This window comes from Squalius cephalus (genome assembly GCF_949319135.1).
Source record: "Squalius cephalus genome assembly, contig: scaffold_54, whole genome shotgun sequence".
NCBI lineage: Eukaryota > Metazoa > Chordata > Actinopteri > Cypriniformes > Leuciscidae > Squalius > Squalius cephalus.
The window spans coordinates 680393-688032 of record NW_027645834.1 but is presented as its reverse complement, the minus strand read 5'-3'; the positions used below and the strand labels follow the sequence as shown (position 1 = coordinate 688032).

Genomic DNA, 7640 nt, shown 5'->3' with positions numbered 1-7640 from the left:
TGCTGTCAAATTCTGTCAGTTCTGTGATCGTGCTTTTGAATCGTTGTCAGAATTTTGCTAGCACATGAAAATCCATGTTCCTAATGCTGTTTTCAAATGTAGTAGGCCTGTTCCTGATTGCCATCCCATGGTCCTACAACTACTCCCTAATTCAAAGAAGTTAGACGGTGTTATCCTTCAAGCAGATAAGTAGAGATTATTCAGCAAATCTCATTAATTTGTAATATGTTTTATGTTTTGGGTTCTGTTGATCAAGGTTGTGCTGTCCTTTTTAAAAATTGTTTCAGAAATTTGCATCGCTGATGTCCAGCAATCTACATTTGCCAGAAAGTCCACGACTTATTTCCTGGTATGTAAACATTAAAGGGGTAGATGAAACCTAAAATGAAAAGCCATCATTTACTCACCCTACTGCAAAATATGTTTTTCTTAATTAGTGTTTTTATTTTGTTTCCAGTCCAGATATCTACAATTCTTACATGAAGAAGCATTTATTAGACACAAAAATTGTCTTGTTTTCTGAAAGAATAAGTCAAAATTAAGTGAGTTTATGCTTAAAACAAACAAAATTATATGCCAGTGCATTTTAGCATTCTAACCAATTTTAATTTTTAGTTGAAAAATTTAATTCATAGAACTATGAATAGACAACTACATCGAACCACAGTGGAACCCACAGTAGTTATTTTAATTATTAATATTATTTATTTATTCTTTTTTTTTTTTTTCTTTTTTATTCCATTACAGGTCAATCTCTAAGCAACCAGTGCTGGATATTAAGTTTGGAAGGTCAAGGTGTGTGTGAAGGATCACAGCCTCTTCATCACTGGCCTGGCAGCGCTGTTTGCCTCCTCCTATAACTTCAGCTTGCAGTACCAGGAAGAGGCAGCACCTTGAGTTTGTTCAGAGGTTAGTCATTGGCATATTTGCCATTCATATATATATATATATATATATATATATATGTTAGACTGAATTGTGTCACTAACCTTGACTTGACAGTATTTATTATGTTGACTACTGGTATGAACAATATGGCCCTGATTTCCATACAGGGCTTAGCTTAAGCCAGGTCTAGGCCTTAATAAAATTAGGGTATTTAAGCAGCTTTTATAATAATGTATCATTAAAAAAAAAAAAAAACATTACTGGTGTGCATCTTGAGACAAAACAGTGGCAGTCATATATTTTAAGATATATCGGTGCAAGTTGTTTTCAGTTGAAGGATTAGTGAAAATTCTGTCATTAATTACTCGCCCTCATGTCGTTCCAAACCTGTAAGACCTTCGTTCATCTTCAGAACACAAATTAAGATATTTTTGATGAAATCTGAGAGGTTTCTGAACCACCCATAGACAGCAACGTCTTTGCAACTTTTAAGGCCCAGAAAGCTAGTAAAAACATTGTTTAAATAATCCATGTAACTAGTGCAACCTTAAAGGAGAACTCCGGTCAATTTTAACATTGAGCTAATTTTTTTGTAAATTTGGAGTGCTGTCAATACAGAGAACAACGACAAAAATCGGTGTTGCCTACACCGTGTTATCCTCTTTTTAAAATTTGCACCCTGTTGACTTCAATTTTTAAACCTGCTTTTAGCCTCTTAACATCCTTGATGTGTCATACAAGTGCACAGGTCATGTGAGTGATTCCTTCAGAGTGAACACGGGTGAATCTGACTGCAGTAGATGTGAAAGATATCTTGTTGAAACATCTACAAATGTCCGTATATAGGTGAAAATGCCCCTTGAAATCAATTTAAGGTGGCAAATATATTACCCCTTAATAAAAAATGTTAATTTCTGTCACTGCTGTAAACTGACCACTGCATAGAATATGAATATCTTTGTCAGTCAGCTGTCAACAGGCCTAAACAAGCCATGGCACCAAGCACAGAAACACAATCAGTAAAATGTTATCTAATTATTATCAAGAAAACTTTGAAAATATCGATCGAGACATATTTTGTCAATATTGCTCACCCCTAATGCATGGTATTAATTTTGATTTCTTCGGGTCTTAAAAAGGTCTTAAAAAGCCTTAAATTTGACTTTAAAAAATGTGCAGAAACCCTGCTTCATAATATTTAGGTTGAACCACTGTAGCTATATATTTACCAATGTTTTTACCACTTTTCTGGGCTTTGACAGTTGCAATGATATTGATATCAATGGAAGGACAAAACTATCAGATTTCATCAAAAATATCTTCATTTGTGTCCCGAAGATGAACAAAAGTCTTGAGGGTGAGTAATAATGACAGAATTAAAATTTTTGGGTGCAAACATGCATTTAGTCTGGTAAATCATGTTGTCATATATGCAATAAACTTGCAAGGCTTGCAATTAAGTTAAATTATTTCTGTCACAAAGGTTTGGGCTGGATTCTGGCAGTGTGTGCTCTATATAAACGGAGAGTCTAAAGACTGCCTTTCCACTGATACTCTGATGGCACCGGATGAGGGCATGATATTGTTAATGAGCTGGGTGATGAGTAGACAAAAGTTGTAGAATAAAACTTTAAATCTGGCAACCCCACTTCCAAAAATTTAGTTAGTTGACAGTGTGCATGTAAACAGACACATTGAGTTGATGTGTTTTACCAGGGCAGAAAAAATATCAGTTATTGATCACAACATCCAACATTGCATTTTTTTTTTCACAACATCCAACATTGCATTTATTTTATTTTTTTCATGTTGTTCAGTTTTAGACCGCTTTTGTGCTGTCTCTCTTTGTCAAAATATATACACTCAGTTAATAATATTTAATTGTTGTTTTTTTCTGCCTTTTAGACGCTTTCTTGACATCAATCCTGAACGTGGATCAAAAACAAAGAAAGGACAAGTAACTTCAAAGAAAACTGGCCAAGTTGTGCAAAACAAGAACACCACTGTAAGCCTACAGGTGTCCTCACTTCTGCGAAACCTTGCAGACTTTGAATGGGATTTCGTTTGCACTTTTATGGACTATGGTCGTTATAAAGCTTGGAAGAGCCAGGACATTTTTTAATAGAACTCTGATTGTATTCGTCTGAAAGAATAATGTCATATACACCTAGGATGACTTGAGGGTGAGTAAATCATGTGCTAATTTAAATTTTTGGGTGAACTATTCCTTTAATTAAGTGCTAACTGTTACCTGTTTAAGTGTTAAAATTGCATTTTATGTTTAAAAAGTAATTCAGCCAACATGTTCACAGAAGGCAATTTAACTAAATAAATGTTGTAAAACCCAGAAAATGTTTTCTTTTTCCTAGTGTGACTACTCTTATGAAACCTTAAAGTATAATATTTTAATTATGTAATAATAAAAGCAGTATTCCCTGTAAAAATACAATTTATTGCTGTCGACAAGTTTAATGTAAAATGTGGTATATGCTGTATTTGGTAATTACAGTGGAGTATTGTAAATGCTGTTTACTGTAGTAGTGTTGTAAAAATACAGTATGTGGATAGCAACCCAGCTGCCAGTATTTAACTGTAAATTTACAGTGAAAAGTTTTACAGTGTACATGCATGTGATACTGATGCATTTTTAAAGCTGTGGCATATGGTTATGGTACTTTGTGGATGTATTTGTCAAAAATGACAAAGAAAACACTGCATTATTGTATTAAAATACTATATTTGGTATTCACACAATAGACAATCTCCAACTATAGGCATTTAATTTCAAGGCATTCAGATATAAGGTTTGTATCCCTAATACATGTGAAAGTATGTACTATAGAAATAAGTACATATATGCATGTATAAATATATGCGTCATATATGCGTGTATATATATATGCGTCATATATGCGTGTATACATATATGCGTCATATATGCGTGTATACATATATGCGCCATATATGCGTGTATACATATATGCGCCATTATAAAACAATGCGTCTTACATATATTTCACATTTATGTGCATATACGGGAAAATATATGGCACTTACATGAAAACGGCCATTTTTGATATATTTTGAAATATATGTTTCATATATGTATATGTGTTTTACATATATGAATTTTGCATATATTCTCATATATGCCGCAGACATACATGGGCACTAACATTATATATGTAATTTACATATATTGACATATATTACATTTCTGTATGGGCCGACTTCTAGTAGTTGTCTTATTAGGCCTCCCTACTCTCGTACGACTCAAACACAGTTTAGTATATTATACAGAGGGTCAAAGGTATGGAACAGTCTTCCCACATCATTTATTGAGGTTTCTAAAGAACAGTTTAAACAGAGAGTAAAATTGTTGTTACTAAGTAGTTTGAATTTTCCATATGGGTTTGTGCTTTAAATCCAATCTTAAATTGTTTTATAATATGTTTTTAATTTGTTAAATATAATTGTTTCTATGGAGATTGCCACTAATTAAGCCCCTTGAGGGTTTTTCGGCAATTGTCCATCACATTCTTTTTGTGAAATGTATAACACTGTTTTTTTTTTTTGTTTTTTTTTTTTATTATATATATATATATATTATGTTTTTGTTGTGAAAATAAAATAAATCAAATCAAATCAAAATCAAGTTTCCTGCCGCCAGCATGTATCTCGGCCAGATTGCGTTCGTTAATAGGCAACATAGATGCGCGAACACACGGAAGTTGACGGAACATTCTCGGCCACCGTACGTTCGTTACTAGGTAACCAACAACATCGCGCGAACACACGTCGTGATGATGGAGAAGGTAAGTTGGAAGAAAGCTCGTCTAACATTTTAAGGCTAGAACATTTAATATATAGCCCATCGTATACATTATTGTTGATGCAGTCAAAAACTCTACAACTACTTTGCAACCAGGCCAGAAGCTTTGGCTCAGTTTGGCTAGCTTACGTTATCTGAAACTAAGGGAAATGTTAGTGGGTATGGGAAGGAATGAAGATGTATTTCTTCATTTTATTTTAAATAAATTTAAATGTATTTATTTTATTTTAAATTATATTATATATTATACTGTATTAATAGTATTTCTAGTTACATTAAGGCTACATACGTATTAAAGCAGAGTGCTCTGGGTAATATTTTATATCCTGTCAAAACATAACGTTACATTAATCATTGCCATTGCATTTGTATTTTTCAAACACTTGCAACACAAAACACATTTCATAAGCTGGAGTGTGTACTCTTGTGTACACACACAAACACACACACATACCTTAATAATACTCTAATATGTCATTTGTTCTCAATGTCCCACCACACAATAAATCATTATACCATTTCGACTAGACACATTCAAAATGCAAAAATATTTGTTTTTCAAAACTGTTTGGAGCAATTTGTTATATTTTTTTAATTTTTGTAACTTAATTGTAATTTTGATATATAACATTAAAGAGTATATTTGATGTGATTAATTGCTCTGTCATTTATCAGATTTACCAATTGTTATAATTTAAATTTGTGCTGGTTAATTATGAACAATGGGTAAAATTGGGGGGCTGGGCCAGGTGGGGGCGGGGCTCCATTAGGGCTCCTCCCCCAACCGCATGTGATCTCACTCCAAGATTTTGATAAAACTTGAGAACCCTGCTATACTAATACTATTTATAATACAGTACTGGCTTTTTTCAGGTGGAGAGGCATTTTAGAGCTCAGTGAGAGCCCATAACATTATACAGCTGAGCTGTGTTGTCTTGATTTAACTGTTAGCCCAATCATTACATGACTTGTTTATCTACATTCGGTTACAGTCTTCGATTAGATCATATTTGCTTCGATTAGATCATATTTCCCCCCAGCCACCCCAAACAACATTGAACTAGAGTACTGTACAGTATCTGTACTGTATCAGTCAATGACCGATGCCATAGGACCAGAGCGCTGTCAATCACTGCCTGATTCAACTTTGGCAATGTAAAGCCTTTTTTACCATGCTGTAAGGCCCGCTAATATTGGCCCAATTGCCGGTTCGCCAATACACGGGGAAGGTCTCACGTGTTCTGTCCTCACTCATGCAAAGTATTGGTTGGTTAAATTTAATACATTAATCATGTATTCTCTCGTAATTTCATCTGACTCCATAAATGAAAGGTTTGAATAATATCTGTTCCTCACTAAAAGTGAGTGAATGTTTGACTATTCCTTTTAACTATTCAATTAAAATAATGTCCAAGTCAGTTAGAATAATCAAATGTAACAATTTATTATGTCAGGTAAATGTATCATGCCAATTTCATAATCAATTCAAAGATAATCGATACAAAACATCAAATGCTCTGGAATAGAGAGAAGATGCAAACCCAACTTTAAGAAATACGTGAGGCTGAGAGATTTCTTTCTCTCAGCCTCATTGGCCAATCTGAAGTACAGAAAAGGCCCCGATCTCCCTGCTGCACTTCCTTAAATAGACAAACCTTTTACCTGGTACCATGTGCTAACAATAGAAATTTGCATTCAGAGGTACACTGTAGCACCTCTTGGGGGTGCGTGACCATTAGCTTGAGAGACCAACCCCTCCTTGTATGCTAGTTATCCATAAACCTTCAAAAACCTTATTACCTTGTGTTTTACTTATTCTGGAAATAGGACATTTGTACCAGTCGCACTGTGACATTTTAAATGATACCAAACATGAAAATACTCTGTGATAATCATTTACATTAAACTATACATTTTCCTGGGAGAAATCAGGTGATCATCTGAGCCTGAGAGAGAGGGGGTGATGGGAGAGGGAACGAGATGTAGATTAGGATGATTCGGAGGTGAGACTTTCGTCTCAATGGTGCACGAGGGCCAGTTCAAATGGTAATCTCCAGAGAGGTCCTTTTGTCCTCTCAGGGTCTGGTCACCCCCAAAACAGACTGTCTGGAATTTCCTAATTTATCAATTCTTACCATGCCAATAAAGCTATTTAAACCTGAATTTCTCAATTGCTGTTTAATTTGCGATGCAAAGTTTTTGAAAGAGGAGAGACACGACTTGACCACAGAACACGTCTCTGTTCGTAATATGTAAACACTCAATTATTTTGAAGTATCGCCCTGGTTGCAATATTTATTCTGATTACTTTTTTGTGATAAAGATGACTGATAAAGCTATTATATGTATCTAGTATGAGTAACAAATAGCTTTTTCTGTGTCCATATTTGACTAATAATAATGAAAAAAAGTGCACTTCAAATGAACATTTCTTTGACAAATGTTAAATCTTTAATAGTCTTTAATAATAAATATATGTCCACATTAAAAACTTAATACATGCAAGTAATTATGACTGAAAACATCCAGCAACTGGGGAATACACATCCATATGTTTATATATAGGGCAATACAGCCATCTACTGGTTACACAACAGTATTACAGATGATAAATGCTGCTTGACTCCGAGGTAAATATTTAGTACTGTAAAATCCCTTAAATATATATATAATAAATATTTTAAGTCTGCAACTTGTTACTGTATGGGGAGTTCAAAGCAGTTTGTATTGTTAGATTATAATACATTTCCTCTCTCATTTTCCAGGGAGTGGAGCAACTTTTCCATAAACAAAATTGTGATGCTGACACAGAGGATGGAGTGATAGTACCAGAGATCCACTGTCCCTATCAGACAATAATCTTACTCTGTTCAGACACATCACCTTTGAATGACTGGGATCTTGATCTTCAGACACCTGA

The 7640-nt window shown here is 34.2% G+C and overlaps 1 long non-coding RNA gene across 2 annotated transcripts; it reads left to right on the top strand.

Moving 5' to 3' along the window:
• Positions 1-284: 284 nt before the first annotated feature.
• On the top strand, positions 285-3065 carry LOC307154148. Of its 2 annotated transcripts, XR_013820286.1 has the most exons (4): positions 285-349; positions 748-909; positions 2151-2245; positions 2794-3065. It is a non-coding gene; the product is annotated as an uncharacterized lncRNA (long non-coding RNA). The 2 variants fall into 2 exon arrangements; XR_013820285.1 differs by lacking the exon at positions 2151-2245.
• The last annotated feature ends 4575 nt before the right edge of the window (positions 3066-7640 follow it).